Genomic DNA, 17274 nt, shown 5'->3' with positions numbered 1-17274 from the left:
CAGCATAATTACCTGCTCCATGAGGTTCCCCGAGGCCGTCCAGCTGGTTGACACAACCACTTGTGTCCTCCATTAAATTGGAAGCAGTAATAAATATAAAGGAAAGTTTGATAATAAATAGTCTCCCTTGCAGTTGGGGTACAATGTATTTCTTAAGATCAGAGGAATCCTGGAGCCAAGACAAAGTGATCCTGTGTTTCCCAAAGATTTGATTGAGTTGTTGGGGTAGTTGAAAGTGGAAGGGCCGAAAGGTCTCCTGCTCCTTCCACTGCCTTTGTTTTCTGTCTTGCGATGCAGATTGGGTTCACCTGTGTGTTCGCTCGATCGCTCGCTGATTGGTTGATTCAGTTTTGCGAGCCAATGGGCTGATTGGGTGAGACCGCTATTTGATTGGACGCTGAAGTCGGGTTGGATTGATGGGCGGATTCGCGGGCTGATTGGCTCGTGCTGTGGGGAGGCGGGACGTTGGCGGCGGCATCGTCTGCTCAGGGTCCGTCGCGTCCCCGCTGGCCCAACGGGAAAAGTTGGCGGCGGCGCCGGGATCCACAGCCGCATGGTCCAGGGTAAACGGGCTACCAGCAGCCCGCTGGGCCATACCCGGGAGCGGCCGGTACCGGCGGGGTGTTTGGGTGAAGCCGAGGCGTCGGTGCGAGGCCTGATGGCGTCGGCTGGGCGAGGCTGGAGGCCGCGGGGTTACTTGCAGCGGGAGGGGGCGCGGGAACGTGATTGGCAAGTCTAGTTGGCGCATGCGTGGTGAGTTCGCGCATATCTTGCAGATACGCATGTGCCGATTGAGGGCCACGAAGCGAACTGTTTGCGCAAGCGCCAACTGACGTCTGGCGCATGCGTACAGAAATTAAGATGGCTGCCCCAGCCAATGGACCCTGAGTCACAAAGTCAATCCGTACATTTTGGGTCTTTTGTGCCCTGTGTCTCTGTTCTCGTTTGTCAAATCATTTGATTTTAAAAATAGGCTCTAAGACTTCAGGGGTCCTCACACGCGGTCAAAACCCCGACTTGCGACCATCGTGGGCACCCTCCCAGGACGCGACCATTGTGGTACTACGGTCGCAGGTCGGTGAGGACCTGTCGGGGTCATTGGGTCGCTTTGGAAGAGATGGAAAACCAATTCGTTTTTCTTTGCTTCCCAATGCTCATAGAATGTGTCTGATTCCACCCGTTTTTCCTGTTGTTGTATCACATTCTTCATAAAGTTAGATGTTATTTTTTAAAGTTGTGTCACTTGAACAATAATGCTCCAATCCTTCTGATCTTGACATACCATGTGTCTAAAATGTAATTTTTCTCAGTTACTTGTCCAAATGCCTTGAAAAATATAGGGACTTTGGTGTTATTTTGGCCACATTTTGAGTGTTTTCTGCAATTCTAGTTGCTGCATGACAAAAGGAGTTTATCGGGGGTTGCTTGGGTTAGAGCATTGGCTCTGAGGAGAGGATAGTTTGGATAGTTTTCTCTGGAGCATTGGAAGCTGAGTGATGACCTGGTTGAAATTTATCCAATTATTGTAGTCCTGGAGAAGGTAGATTTCTTATTTCCACACTCCCCCCCCACCCCCGTGGGAGATGTAAAAATACTTTGATGCCTATATTGAACATGAGAGGGGAAAAGGAGAGAAGTGAGGCAGGTTTTTGCACAGTGTGGTGGGGGTCTGGCCCACGCTGCCAGGATAGTGGTGAAATCGCCACGATTTAAGAGGCATTTGGTTGGGCACATGAACAAGAGGGAATGGGTGATGTGTAAAGAAATTCCTCCTCATCTCGGTCCTAAATGGTTTGCCTATTATCCTCAAACCATGGCCCCGGGTTCTGGATTTTCCCATCCTTGGAAACATCCCATCTGCATCCATTCTGTCCAGTCCTGCCAGAATTTTATATGTCTCTATGAGATCCACTCTCAATCTTCTAAACTCCAGGGAGTACAATCCCAATTTGCACAATCTTTCCTCATAAGTCATTCCTGCCATTCCAGGTATCAGCCTGGTGAATCGCCTCTGCACTCCCTCCATTGCAAGAATGGAGGGATATGAAGGAGGACGGGTCCAGTTTTTATTTTGCTTGGAATTGATAGGTCAGCACAACATCGAGGTCCAAAGGGCATAACTGTTCGACATTAACCTGCTGGTCTTTTAGCACATGGAGATGTGGGTGAGGGAACGCTGCCCACCGGCCTATTCCAGGTTGCTGAGAGATGCACTGAGGCTTTGTGCAGCCAACACGAGGGCACTGTCGGGAAGGACTCTAATCCTCCGGGTCTTGAGGGGCGGAGACTAAGGGGAACCCCTTCAACCACAGAGTGCATGGAGTAACCACAAGGTGTCAAAGTGGTGGAATGATGCTAAAGAGAGAACGTGTGCAGTGAAGGGAGTATAGGCATGCAACACGAGGATGAGAAAAGACATGGAACAGTTGTCCTCTTGGTCAATAATTTTAGAATAAAATTAATTTTGGGGTGAAAAAGAGAAAAGCCCGAACTCAGTCAACTTTGTTTCATGAGATACATTCTCCAATCCAGGAAAGCTCCTCTGTACCCGTTCAAATTTAACCCGAGGAAACTGTGTTCATGGTGGAAACCTCTGCAAACACACAACCGGACCTACGCACAGAGAGACAAATGATACACGTGCAGTCCCTCCCAAAAAAGAAATAAATTCTGTTTAATCAATAGCAGAGTCATGGAGTCTTTGAGCCGGTCATCCATCATTCTCCATCCTCACTGCTCGCAGGAAGAATCTGTTTCTGGGCCTGGTGCTACTGGCTCCGATATTCCTCAACCTCTTTCCTGACGAGACGAGCTGCCAAATGCTGTGGGCAGGTGGAAGGGATCCTCGACGACGTTGACAATGAACCCGGTTTATCCCATTGATATTTGGGGTGGGTGGGTTGGGGGGGAGAGAGTCCCCATGATCCTATCTGCCACCCACAAAAAAATATTTTAAAAAAATATTTATAAACTTAAAACCACAACAAATTCACACAATTAATAATAATGCTCTTCTAATGTGTGGCATCTATAAAAGAAAGAATAAAGAAACCACCCCCCACCCCCTTCCCCAATATCCTACCCCCTCCCCCTTCTCTCCTCAACAGAAGTGTCTGTTACTTTAAAGTAAATTGAATAAACGGATGCCTTCAGGTGAAAGGGAGTGTCAGGGTTTCATGTAAATTTCCACACCCACCCTTGGTAAATATGGGCTCCATTTTATTCTGACATATCAAGTTGGAGTGGCCTGTTAACCGAGACACGAGCCACTACACTAGAGAGCTGACAAACACACTGACAGCGCAGACCCCGTTGGGGCCAATGCCCTTCATCCCAGGGGATAACCCACATGGTGGGAAACAATGAGCAACGGGAGGATCGCCTTCCAACCCGAGGCTGGAGTTGCCTGTTCAAGCAACTTATCTTCCATTTCCACTTCTTGGGTGCATGTCATTCTTTCCAGAGTTTGCGGGAGCGCGCCTACTAGAGTGGTGACCTCAGCAGGACCCAGCCCTTCAGTTGGACGTGAAGATCACGGTCAAGGCGGCTCTTCAGATGGTTTGGTTGAAGCTGTCAACATTCTGGATGTCGCAGCCACACGTGGGTTTCAGAAAACAGGCCGAGGACCAGTTCACCTCCAAGAGATCACCGCTGATGACACCCATTACTCCTCCATGATGATCTTGCTCATCAGGACATGGCAGCAAGGCTCATCGACTTCCGACATCAGCCTCCCGAGCAAGGCAAATAGGATGCCCTCAAGGAGCTCTTAACCCGCACCTTCAGGCCACACCTTCATCCTCCACCTCATTCTGTTCCTGCTCTCACTGTCGCATGGTCCAGACAGTCATCCCAACATGACTCCCTTTGTGCATTTCTTTTCAGCTCTCACCAAACGCCCTGGACCCACTTTTCAGGAACCCTTCCCTCTTCCTATCTATTTCATTGCTATCTCCATGTACCACAACCTCTGGCCCACTTTAGGATGTCTTGGACACCAGCAGCAACACCCTAGACACTGGCACCAGGGAGGCACCACCTGGAAAAGGTCCAGAGTCCTAGTCCAACAGTCCTTTTCCTGAGAATCCAGGCAGCAGAGAAATATCAATGGTTGCTCAAAGCAAAATCCTCATTGCGGTGCCCACCAACAAGTTGAGGCACAAAGTTTTGTGGGTGTTTTGGGTTACTGGTGCCAACATATTCCCCATCTCACCCTGCCCCTCCATCTGTTGCCCAGAAAAAACAACTCTACGTTTCATTGATGACCTGAACAACAAACGGCTTAATGGCAAAACACGGTTGAACACCACTGCCACTGACCACAAGCACCCCCCAACCCCTCAAGACTGGAAGACCCTTTGAATGACGTCTCTGCCATGAAGACAATGGCCTAGTGGAGACTCGAGCAAAAGAGGCAAGGTCGCCGAGTCCCACACAGCTTCTGGTTCAATTGCTTTCTGGAAGCTGCCTCCCACGACTCCCCATTTGAGTGTCAGATGCTCGCCTGCTCACCACAGAGAACCAGATGGCAGCAGAGACAGTCACACTCCAGGCACACCTCACCATCATATGATGGGTTAAATCTGCGAATGCCACTCACAGCAGACTGAAGAAGTGGTACAAGGCAGACCGCACAGAGGCCGGGGCAAAGGGCTGAGCCACTTGCAAGAACAGATCATTCCTGCCCGAAAGTGACAGCCTCCCACCTGAATGACCCAGAGAAGAGCCTGGCACCATGGCCTGGGACAAACCATTCAACACCCTCGATGATGGACACCAGGAAAAAGCTTGGTTTACTGACGGCTCCGGCTGGTGGAGGTGCGGAAAACAGCGGTGTATGGTGGCAGCGCTCCAGCCCACCACAGATAAAGTACTGACACAAGAGGATGTAATGGAGGGGAGAGCCAACTGTCCAAGTAGCAGCTGTGGCACTGATCTGAAAAGGGACAACCAGGCGGGCCCAGGAGCCTCTTTTCCAATCAGTGCCACAGGATTTCTGGGCTGGGTCGGCGGCAGGAGACAGGGAGGAAGATCCATGGCTGCCTGCTCTGAGGACAACAGCACTGGCAGATCTTCTGAGAGGTGGAACAACAAAAGAATAGTCAGGGTCCACCACGTGGATGGACACACCTCCAGGAAAACCGCTGAAGCTGACGTGATGCCTCTGTGGACTGAGCTGCTCAAATATGCTCTGCCACTATTTTCCCCAAGAAGAGTGACCCCGGAGCCTTGGCAGCATTGGTGCATCATAAATGTGGGCATATGGGGGCACTATGATGGACAGAGGATCTGGGGGTCTCATGATGTTGCAAGAACTGTGATGGCCAAATGCCCTATTTGTCAGCAAGTAAAACCAAGGGCCGCATTCGCCGGGGTTCGGGTGCTGGCCAAGTCTGATAAATTGACTATATCAGGCCTCTCCCCTGCCAAAAAAAGTGATATGTTCTCATGATGTTCAGCACATACTCGGATGTCCTGCCAGCGGGCCGACCAAGCACCATTTAAGCGTGCTCCATATGTGGAATACCCTAACGGGTAACATCCGATAGGTAGTACCAAGTATTTGCGGCCACCTGCATATCCCCTACCACCCACAGGCATCCAAGATGAATGAGTGAATGAATGACCTGTTCAAGGTATCGTATGTGACAAGTTCGGCATCGTCTGGAAAGAGTAGTTCATGGACAAGTTGCTCTTGTGTCTTGGTGTGAGCTTGCAGGCGTCTCAGATTGAAGAGACTGCCGTCCGTGCAGTACCGGATGTAAACAGCGTCTTCATTGTTGAGGTCTTTCATGGCTTGGTTTAGCATCATGCTGAAGAAGATTGAAAAGAGGGTTAGTGCGAGAACGCAGCCTTGCTTCACGCCATTGTTAACGGAGAAGTGTTCAGAGAGCTCATTGCTGTATCTGACCCGACCTTGTTGGTTTTCGTGCAGTTGGATAACCATGTTGAGGAATGATGCCGCTTTAGTTGCCCATTCAGAGCCAGCTCTTCAGCGCTTGATGTCCTGTTTTGCGGAAACTGCCAAAATGTTTGGCCTGGAAGTCAGCCTGAAGAAAACTGAGGTCCTCCATCAGCCAGCTCCCCACCATGACTACCACATCTCCATCGGGCACACAAAACTCAAAACGGTCAACCAGTTTACCTATCTTGGCTGCACCATTTCATCGGATGCAAGGATCGACAACGAGATAGACAACAGACTCGCCAAGGCAAATAACACCTTTGGAAGACTACACAAAAGAGTCTGGAAAAACAACAAACTGAAAAACCTCACAAAGATTAGCGTATAGAGAGCCGTTGTCATACCCACACTCCTGTTCGGCTCTGAATCATGGGTCCTCTACCGGCATCACCTACGGCTCCTAGGACGCTTTCACCAGTGTTGTCTCCGCTCCATCCTCAACATTCATTGGAGTGACTTCATCCTTAACATCGAAGTACTCGAGATGGCAGAGGCCGACAGCATCGAATCCATTCTGCTGAAGATCCAACTGCGCTGGGTAGGTCACGTCTCCAGAATGGAGGACCATCGCCTTCCCAAGATCATGTTATATGGTGAGCTCTCCACTGGCCACCGTTACAGAGGTGCACCAAAGAAGAGGTACAAGGACTGCCTAAAGAAATCTCTTGGTGCCTGCCATATTGACCACCGCCAGTGGGCTGATATCGCCTCAAACCGTGCATCTTGGTGCCTCACAGTTCGGCGGGCAGCAACCTCCTTTGAAGAAGACCAGAGCCCACCTCACTGACAAAAGACAAAGGAGGAAAAACCCAACACCCAACCCCAACCAACCAATTTTCCCCTGCAACCACTGCAACCGTGTCTGCCTGTCCCGCATCGGACTTGTCAGCCACAAACGAGCCTGCAGCTGACATGGACATTTACCCCTCCATAAATCTTCGTCTGTGAAGCCAAGCCAAAGAGAGAGAAAGATGTGACAAGTTGATTGTCAAGTCTTCTATCCACGAGTGGTTGCAAGTGTATCGATTAACCCGGCGAGTTTCTCTCTGTGTGTGTCTTTAACTCCTCATGCGACTGCACTACATGTGTCAATAAAAGACAACTGTGTTCAAATTCGTCACCCTTGGGACTCCTTGAATCAGTTTCACACACATAATAATTGGTGCAGTGAGCAGGGTCCTTCGAGCTCCGACTGAACACAGCTGCAGTGGAGATGCTTTGGATCGGGGCAGGAAATCAAGTGCAGGCAGGGAGAACAAGATCTGCGTGTCTACTGACGAGAGTGCAGGGTTGGGGAGCTTGGCAAGCATGCTGGCGGACCACGGCAAACTGGTAGACTGGTCCAAGCTCCTGGATCCACATCTTTAGAAAATAGGTCACCACGTGTTGTCCCACTTCAAGAAGTCGGGGTTCCCAAAATCTAAGGGGAACCAGAGGGTGCCTTTTGGCTGCCAGTATTTCTCCTGAGAAACCAATGTGAGATCATAGAAAGGAAAGATTTAGAGAGGGCCCAGGAAAATAAGGAGATAAAGGTGGTCCAGCAGTGCTGCTGTGCACTGCAGGAGGCAGCGCAGACTCCCCCAACCTGAGCCACTGATGTCGAGATGAGAGGGACAGAGGTAGTCAACAGGCATGCCAATCAAGGTGAGACACCCCCTCCCCCACACCCCCAGTGAGTGAGTTTGTACTGGCCATGGAGCGATTAGCCGCGGCCATTTGCCAGGATCCAGACATTAAAGGTTTCAGTATAGGCCAGGAAGAGCATGAAATCAATTTATTTGCAGAAGTTGTTCTGATAAATCTGACAGACCTGACACACTCATTGCCCAAGTTGTGCTCCACCCTGGAGGACTATGGGGAGATCTCTGGGTATAAGTTCTTTTGGGATATGTGCAAAATCATGTCACTTAGGAAGGGGGATTAGAGCCAATGTCAAGAAAATAGTCAACAAATGTGGAGGCAAAATGGAATCAAATATCTAGGAGTTAGAATAGATAACAACGAGTAATTTAGACCAGATCAATTATTCTCCCCTTGCTTGGGGAAATTGAGGAGGATTTAAATGGTTGGATGTCCCTGCCCATTACACTAGTGGTGTCACAGAGAGGGGAGGTGTCACAGAGGGGGGAGATGATGACACAGAGGGGGTGATGATGTCACTGCATGGGGCAGCCATAGCTGAGTCGTGCCATGGCACAGCAACACGAGAAAGATGACTCTCCTGGAAGGGGATTCTGGCCTGCATGTCGGAGTAGGACACTGTCTCATCTCAGAGACCCTCTGATCAACAGGGTTGTGTTTGGAAGCACCCTGCGCCCATGGGTGAGATAAAGAGCCTGTTACAGGCTCCCCTACTGGGACAGAGCCTCCTCTGGCACCATCCTTCACCCAGAGTGGGCGGAGAGAATGGAGGCTGCATTTAATCCCCTCTCCCCATCCTGAGTGCAGGGCACTTTATGAGGCAGCTGGAGGGGACTGGGGAGGGGAGAACAATGGCATGTGAGGGGATACAGGGATGGGGTCTGTAGGAGTGGAGGGGAGAACGAAGGAACGGGGTTGCACCACAGGCTAATGTCAAGGGAGATTGGATCAGAGGTAGGGGACATAGGGTTGAGCTGGGGGGATGGGGTGCGAGGGGATGGAAGGCACTGGGGAAACCATGGGGGTGGTGTTGGGTGGGGGATGAGAGTGTGGTAGAGGAATCGGGGAAGGGGAGAGTGTGAGGTGTCTGAGAATAAAAGTTGCGAGGGGGATGGAAGGTAGACCTTTCAACAGAAATGGGACAGAGCTCCCCCTCCACCTGGAATGGGATCTGTCCACTGAGAGACAGGACCGCACCTCTACCCGCGCCCCCCCCCCCCCCCGGGTTACAAGATCCCTTCCACCCTTGCATACACCCCCACACCCCCCCAACCGGGATAGGATTCTTTCCCCCAGTGGACCTGGATCAAGGTGCTAGAAAGTGTTTCTGCTGCGGCGGACCTAGCAGAGTTGACCGGTGAAGAGTGAGGCTCTCTCCGCACCACCTGCTCCCTCAGGCGATGAGATCTCGCTTGCATCATGGAAGATCACGGTGTTGCTGAGCTTCTGGGAATGTGGAGGGCTTCTGCTAAACCCGTGGTGGGGTTCAGAGTGGTTCATCTCCCCGGGATGTGCTGAAGGTCAAGGATGTCCCGATCCTCTCATGGAGGGAGGGTTGTAGACAAAGTGAACGTCTGCAGAACTGGCCTCAGTCTGAGGAGAGTGATCAAAGAGGGACCTGGGATGGCAATATTTCTACTTAGAGGCTGGAACGAACCACCAGAGGATCAATTCTGACATTTAGGTGACCCTTAGAAGGGAGTTAGAGGGAGGGGTAGAGACTAACTTGTACAGCAAGGCTGGGTTGGGATAAATGACCTGTTGTGTACCCTCTGGGTGTGTAAATGCTGCTGCTTCTGCCCCAGAGGACATGGCAATAAGGTCACAACAGAGGTGGCCACACCGGGTCATGGACCCAACGTCCCCAAGGTGGTGTCCTGCACAGATGTTAAAATCATCGACAATGGATCTTTCGGTGTGGTGTACCAGGCAAGGCTGGTGGACTCCGGAGAGCTGATTGCCATCAAGAAGATCTTGCAGGATAAGAGATTCAAGGTGAGGGGGAGGAGCAGTTGTGTGGAAATTGAACACCCTGATATTTAACTTTAGGCCTACATCACGTTCACAGGCCCTTGCGACACATGAGCCCGTTTCACAGAATTACACCCAATTGACAAACAACACCCCAAACACATTTTTGAAGGGTGGGTGGAAAGAGGAGCATCTGACAGAGACCAAGGCAGCCATGGGGTTTGGAAACAGAGAAAGTCACACAAACCAACAACAGTCCCCCCATCCCCACACACAACCCCCCACCCCCCCCCCACACACACGCACACACACACACACACACACACACCTGGCAAATATCAGAGATTTTCTGCAAATTCATTGTTTAGTAGAAGCTGGGAAAACAATCATAAAAACTGAAATGATACTTCATTGAACCCCCTGACGAGTCCCCACTCCAGCGACACGAAAAGTCCCCCCCACTGACTCTCGAAAAGTCCCCCACTTCGGCCTCCCTAGGAGTTCCCCACCTCTGACCTCTTGACGAATCTCCTCCCCGCCTCCCCCCTCAACTTGGACAAGTCGCCCCTCAGGGCCCCGACCCATCGCCCAGCCTTGCTGATGTTCCTCTCTCGCCATAGAACCGCAAACTGCATATCGTGCGAAAGTTGGATCACACCATCATCGTCCCTCTTCTCAACTTCTACTCCACTGTAGTCAAGGTAAGATCCACCTGCACCCACCCCACCCCCACTCTGATGCATATCATTTGCTGCTACCTTCCCCATTCCTTCAATCGATCTGTCTTGCTGCAGCCTCTCTGTTGCCTCCATCCTGCCCCTCTGACCAGTGCCGACTCTTTGACGCTGGCTGCCCTGCTCCTCACCCATTAACTCATGACCTCTTGCCATTTCAACTCCAGACAGCAGCAGCCAAGACCACAAGACAAGGTCGCCAAATTCGGCCACTTAGCCCCTCCAGTCTGTTTCCACAAATCATTTCACGAATGTATTTTCCCCCATAACTCACTTCCCCAGAACCTTTTGGTGCCCTTCCAAATCAACGCCTGCTCTGAATTTTCCCAACAACTCAGCCTCCACATGTTCGACCCCAGCCAACACCCGACTGCAAACATTTCTCATCTCGAAACGTCAATGGTTTTTCTCTCCCGGCGAATCCTTGCTTCACGAGGGAGGGCGGTCAGAGCTGCCCATTTTCTGCAGTCTCACCAGAAGCCGAATGATGGGGCAGCGGACGGGTCCACTACGGCCTGTTGACGCTCTGCTCGCTGAGCCCTTGGATTCATGCCACGTTATGTTGAGCACTGGGGGCATCAGGCCTACAGAGAGCAGGAGGGGCTGGCACTCCTGTTGGGAGAGGCGCTGGGTGTTGGAGGGTAAATCCAGCTGACATGTTTGTATTGTGTCCAAGAGAAAGAGGAGGTTTATTTGAATCTGGGTCTGGACTATGTTCCTGAGACGGTTCACTGCATGGCCCAGCACTTCAACAAGGCCAAGCAGCCCATTCCCATGATCTACATCAAGGTGGTTGTGGGTCTGGGTGGTCAAGTTGTCCACTGGGGCAAGCTTGGATGGTGGGGTTGGAGGATATGAAGGAGTTTACTGGCTGAGTCTCACTGGGGACTGGATATCGATGAAGGGTGCATGAGGGTCTCAATGGGTATTGGTGAGGAAAGAAAGCGTAGTGAGGGGAGAGGGGTGGAGAGGATGATGAGGATGGATGTTGATTGGCAGGGAGGGGCCCTTCACCCACCTCCCCTTACCCTTAGGATCCAGACCCGGCCAGTGTGGAGGCAGAGTGGGTCATGTTATATCGTTGTGTTGCCAGATGTTCATGTACCAGCTGTAGCAGAGCCTGGCCTACATCCATCCTCAGGGGGTTTGCCATTAAGACATCAAGCCCCAGAAGATGCTGGCAGATCCCGAGATAGCCTTCTTATTGCTCCTTTATTTCGGCAGGTAGTGTCTGCCCGTTCACCACCTCAATGCGGTCCTGATCCCTCTCCCCAACACGGCCTTGTCCCCTCCGCACCAGCTCTCACCCCTCCCACACCAGTTCTCTCCCCTCCTCCCTCTCCCAACTTGCCCCTTCCACAGCTTAATAACTTATTCTAAATAAGATTGTGGGGGGCTTAGATGGAATGAACAGCCAGCAAATTTTCCGAAAGTATCAGGTGCAAATCCCAGAGAGCATCCGCTTCAGGTGAGGGGAGATTTTTTTTTATGCAGAGAGTTGTGAGTGGTTTGAATGCGTCACCGGAGAAAGTGGTAGTGGCTGGTAGAATAGGTACATTTAAAAGTCTCTGAGATGGGCATGTGGATGTAAGGGAACAGAATTTTTACATGATAGAGGAATTTGGGGATATGGCGAGAAGGCAGGTAGGTGGAGTTAGGTCATAAATTAGATCAGCCATGATCGTATTGAATGGTGGAGCAGGCTCGATGGGCCATTTTTGTCCTACTCCTGTTCCCACTTCCTATGTTCCTATGGGTGTGGTATAGGTAAAGGTATGGAGAACATTGACAAAGGTCAGTATAGCCTTTATGGGCCAAAGGGCCTGTACTGGGCAGCAATGCTTGATGTTGTAATGGATGTGGAAGCTCTGGGAAGGGGTAACGGAGGCACTGGTAAGGAAGTCTGCAGATGCTGGGGCCGAGGGCAATGCCCAAACATGCTGGGGAAACTCATGGATAGTTTAGTGAGGACCAGGTCCTGCTTCACGAGTCAAATTGAGTTTTTCGAGGAGGTGTCAAAGGAAATAGATGAAGGTCAAGGACTGTATGTGCTGCACGAGGATTTTAGTAAGATGCTTAACAAGGTCCCCACAGTGGCCTCATTCAGAATGTCCGGAGGCATGGGATCCATGGCGCCTTGGCTGTGTGGATTCAGAATTGGCTTGTCTGCAGAAAACAGTCGGTAGTAGTAGATGGATTAATGACTAGTGGATCTCCAAAGGGATCTGCTCTGGGACCCCTGCTCTTTGTGATTTTTATTAATGATGATGGGAGTGGAAGGGTGGGTACGTCAGTGGATGACACAGAGGTAGAGATGTTGTAGACAGTGCAGAAGGTTGTCATAGGTCATCCAGTTTGCAGAGAAATGACAGATGGAGTTCAATCCTGTAAATACAGATGTACTTAAATAAGCAACTGGTCCAGGTTTATTTCCAGAGCCATTTTCAAGGGCACGAATAACAGTTATTCCAAAGAAGGTTAGAGACCCATTAAAATTAGCTTCTTATAGACCAATATCTTTATTGAATATGGATTACAAGAATTTGTGGGCAGAGCACTTGGTTAATGGCAGGATAATGAACAGTGTGCAGGACAGAGAAATATTTCGATCCTGCTCCATAAATCACTCAAGGTTGCTGTGCAAATTGAGAGGGAGTTTAAGATGGTGTATTGTGTGCTGGCCTTCAGGAGTCAGGGTATTGAGTTCAAGAACTGAGAAGTAACATTGCAGATGTATAAAATTCTAGTCAGACCACACTTGGAATATTGTGTGCATTCCTAGGGCGAGAATACCAGAGGACGTCTAAATAAGGTGAGCTGAGGGAATTTTAGGCAAGACGTGAGGGGTACATTTTATTCACACAGAATGTAGTGGGTGGCTGGAATGCATTGCTGGGGTAGTAGCGGAGGCTGGTCCAAAAAAGGCATGAAAAGGATTTCAATATGGACAGGAATTAAAGAAAAATGGAGGGTACTGGTGTGAGGGAGCGGAGGGTAACATTGTTGTGGGGTAGGTTCAGATGGATCAGCTGAACGGTCTCGACCGATCCATCCATGATTTGTCTAGCATCTTGCTGCCATATCGTGGAGAACCAGGGTGTTGCCTGATGGAGACACGTTGCTCTGAGCTCTGCAGAGAGAGACTGTGGTTTTCACAAAAACAGACTTCCTCAGGTAAAGCAGAGGAAGGGGAAAGGCTCCAGTGTTCAGGGGTAGGGGGGATGATGGGGGAAGAGTTGGGACCCTCCAAAGTCATTGTGATCAGGCCTCAGAGACAGTATCTCTATCAGTCATATTTCTCTTCCCAGGAGAAGGAGTGATCTCAGAGACAAGACACAAGTCCAGAAGAACCTCGCATCCCAGTTGAACAGAGGACGGACAACATCATCATGGCCTGAACCCCTCCCCTTCTTCTCCCTCTGGCCCTGCCAACCCCATTCCCTGCCTCTTCCATGTCCCTTCACCCACTTCCCCTCTTCTCCTCTACCCCTCCTCCATCCCAACCCCCTCCCGCTCACCTTCCCCTTCTCCTGCCCTCACACCTATGCCCTAACCCCAGCCCTCCACCCTTCACCTCCCCCTTCCCCTCTCCCCTTCCCTTCCCCTTACCCCCTCCCCTTCCCCTCCCCCTTCCCCTACCCTAACCCTCCCCCTTCCCCACCCCTTCTCCTCCTCCCCTTCCCCTCCCCCTTCCCTTACCCCTTCCTACCCCTAACCTAGGGGAAGGAGGGGGAGGGGAAGGGGGTAGGAGAAAGGGGGTAGTGGAAGGGGGTAAGGGTAGGGGTTGTGGTAAGGGGTAGGGTAGGGGGTAGTGGTAGGGGTTGCGGGGATGGGGAAGGGGTAGGAGGTAGGGTTAGGGGAAGTGGGTAGGTTGTAAGGGATAGGGTAGGGATAGTGGTAGGGGGTGCAGATATGGGGAAGGGGTAGGAGGTAGGGTTAGGGGAAGTGGGTAGGTTGTAAGGGATAGGGTAGGGGCTAGTTGTAGTGGGTGTGGGTATGGGGAAGGGGTAGGAGGTAGGGTTAGGGGGGGTAGTTGTAGGGGGTGCGGGTATGGGGAAGGGGTAGGAGGTAGGGTTATGGAAAGGGGGTAGGTTGTAAGGGATAGGGGTAGGGTTTAGTTTTGGGTTGGGGAAGTTGGGTAGAGTTAGGGTTAGGGTTAGGAGCATTGTAGAGGTAGCATTAGGGTTAGTGTTAGGAGACATGGGGTAGGGCTATATCTTGGTTTATGGTTAGGTTTATAGTTCGGGGAAGTGGGCTTGTGTTAGGTATATGGGAAGGGGGTAGGAGCAGGGGGGTAGAGGAGGAGTGAGGTTTGGGGTTAGGGGATGGTGGGTAGCATTAGGGTTGGGGTTAGGGGGCGGCATAGGCGTAGGGATAAAGTTAGGGTTAGTGGACGGGGTGGGGGTAGAGTTAGGGGACGTGGAGTGGTGGTAGGGGGTATCGGTAGTGTTAAGGTTAGTTTTAGGATTTTGTTAGGGGTTAGGGTTAGGAGTAGGAGGAAGGGAAGGGGGAGGGGAATGGGGGAGGCGAGCGGGGGACGGGAACTGGGGAAGGGAAGGGGGAGGGGATGTGGGAGGGGAACGGGCAGTGGTAAGGGGAGGGGAACGGGGTAGAGGAAAGGGGAGGTGAATGGTGGACGGCATCCCTAGCCCCTCCCCTCCCCTTCCCTTCCCCCGCATTTCCCGTGCCTCTCCTCTCCTCCTTCCAGAAGAAGCTGGGCCTCTTTCCGTCCAGAACCTCCCTGTGGTTTCAGAGCCTCCGTTTCAGGAAGTGCCTTTGACGCTTGCTGCTGGACAGACATCTTGTCTCTTGATTCATTCTGTACCGTTGATATTAAATTTAAAAATGATTGCGTTTTTTAAAGCTTGAACTCAAAAGGCTGGTCCAGATAGACAAAACAGAAACAGTCCCTTCAGCCCCTCTCCCCTGCTAGCTGAGCTGTTGTAATCAGTCCATATTCCTCTCACTCTTTTCATTCTTAGCTGCCATCCAGTTCATGTTGCCTTGTCAATCGCACAGCCTGTGGGAAGAAGCTATTTCCCTCCCTGGCTGCTCTGCTTTTATTCCTCCATATCTCCTTCCTGATGGCAGGGGGACAAAGATGCTCCGTGCTGGATATCTATGAGTCTATTTACAGAGCCCATCCCTGCAAACAATCAGGGGACCGTTGCCTTGAGGTGGCACCCATGTTGCCTCTCCCTCAGCACTCTCAGAACACTACTGCACACTCCTTCCCCTCCTTTCCCAGGTCTCAGTAACCCGCTGACAATTCCAGTCAGCTGCCATGTCTATACCCTGCCCCACCTAAACCGATGGATCGACCAGCGCCTTCTCCCCTCAAGAGTTCGAGGAATCCACTCTCTCGCAATGTCCTGCTATCGAATGCCCTGCATCCTCCTTCCCACTTGGTTCCTCCTGTTATCAGGCGCCTGGATGGACCCCACCCTGTTGAAACTACCCGTGTTCTCACTGATCTCTCTGCGCCTCTGCCCTCCATCCAGGGGTCTTGTATTTCTTGTGGGGGTGGTGGAGAACAAAGCACCAACTTAAGGAGATGGGGAGCAGTACAAAGACCCCTAGGTCCAGGAGACAGGGAGAACCACAGAGATGCCCATCTCTGTCATTCGGGTAAAACCTGATTATCAGGTGCAATGTGCAAGGAGCTTTCGGTCCTGTTGCACGTGGGCCAGGTTTGGCCCATCCCCACACACCACCCTGTCAATTCCCAAAACAAATTTCCTATTTATGTGGGTGTCCAAACTGGATAGAGTCTGGAGAAGGACCGTGTACGTCGTCAATCAATGGGGACAAGGGTGTAACCAGCATGGCCATAATTGTGTGTGGCTGTGCTTGCAACCAAAGTGCAAGGGCACCAAATGCTGCTCTGTGCTGAGGTTCTACCTGGCTCAGGTGTTGCGAAAGATTGGCCTGGCCCTGGTGCTGCACAATGTTCCAGTCAGCAGGACTTTGCCCCTTCACCTTCCTGGGAATGGTTTCATAGACAAACACATTTGACCACAAAGCCATCAGGCAGTGGTCAGCAGAGAATGTCTGACACAGAGACTCTAGGACTAGATGGGATACTGCGGGGTGGTCCACGGAGCAGAGCATCCAGAGATAGACATCCAGAACTGCTGGAAAACCAGAAACTCGGTGAAAGATGCCCTTCAGTTTGCCTGAAACCCAGATGGGAGTAGCAAACACTAGAAGACATCTGTCCAAAGCAAAGGGAGGAAGATTTAGGGGAGATATCAGGGGTATTTTCTTTTACCCAGAGTTGTGGGTGTCAGGAATGCCTTGCCAGGAGTAGTGATGAAGGCCAAAACATTAGGGGCATTTTAGGGGTTCTTAGTTACATTGAGGGGCTGAGACCAAGGAGGATATTCTCCAACAGCAGAGGGTGGCAGTAACCACAAGATGTCAAAGTGGTGGCAATGAAGCTAAACAGAGACCATCTAATGTGACTGTGCGCCTGCCTGCGGGAATTTGGACTTACTATATAAACCTTGCTAAGTGCTAGTTCAGGTTGGAAACGTTCGCCTTCCTTGGGGGTCAAATCAACAGGCACGGAACTAAACCCTGCTTGAAAAGGTAGAGTTTGTTAAGTGCTTCCTCAAACCCCACATAATGAAGGGGCTGCAAGAATTCACTGGTACGATTAATTTTTATCACCGATTCATACCGGTAGTGGCCGACATTATTTTTTTATTTTTAAACTTGATTTAAGATTTTATAACATGAATAACATATAGAATTACATTAAAAAAAATTATGAACAAAATAATAAAATTACAATACAGTATCAGTAATCTAAATAAACTATACCCTCCCCAATAATTATTACACATTAATAACCCAACTCAAATTAGTCCAACCCCCCCTTCCCCCCCAAAATAAAGAGTGAAAAATTAATAAAGCTAATAATATATGTGAGAAAAAAACCCACTTACAAAAAAAAACAAA

This window comes from Narcine bancroftii, unplaced genomic scaffold (genome assembly GCF_036971445.1).
Source record: "Narcine bancroftii isolate sNarBan1 unplaced genomic scaffold, sNarBan1.hap1 Scaffold_185, whole genome shotgun sequence".
Classification (NCBI taxonomy): Eukaryota; Metazoa; Chordata; class Chondrichthyes; order Torpediniformes; family Narcinidae; genus Narcine; species Narcine bancroftii.
This window is presented reverse-complemented; position numbering follows the sequence as displayed.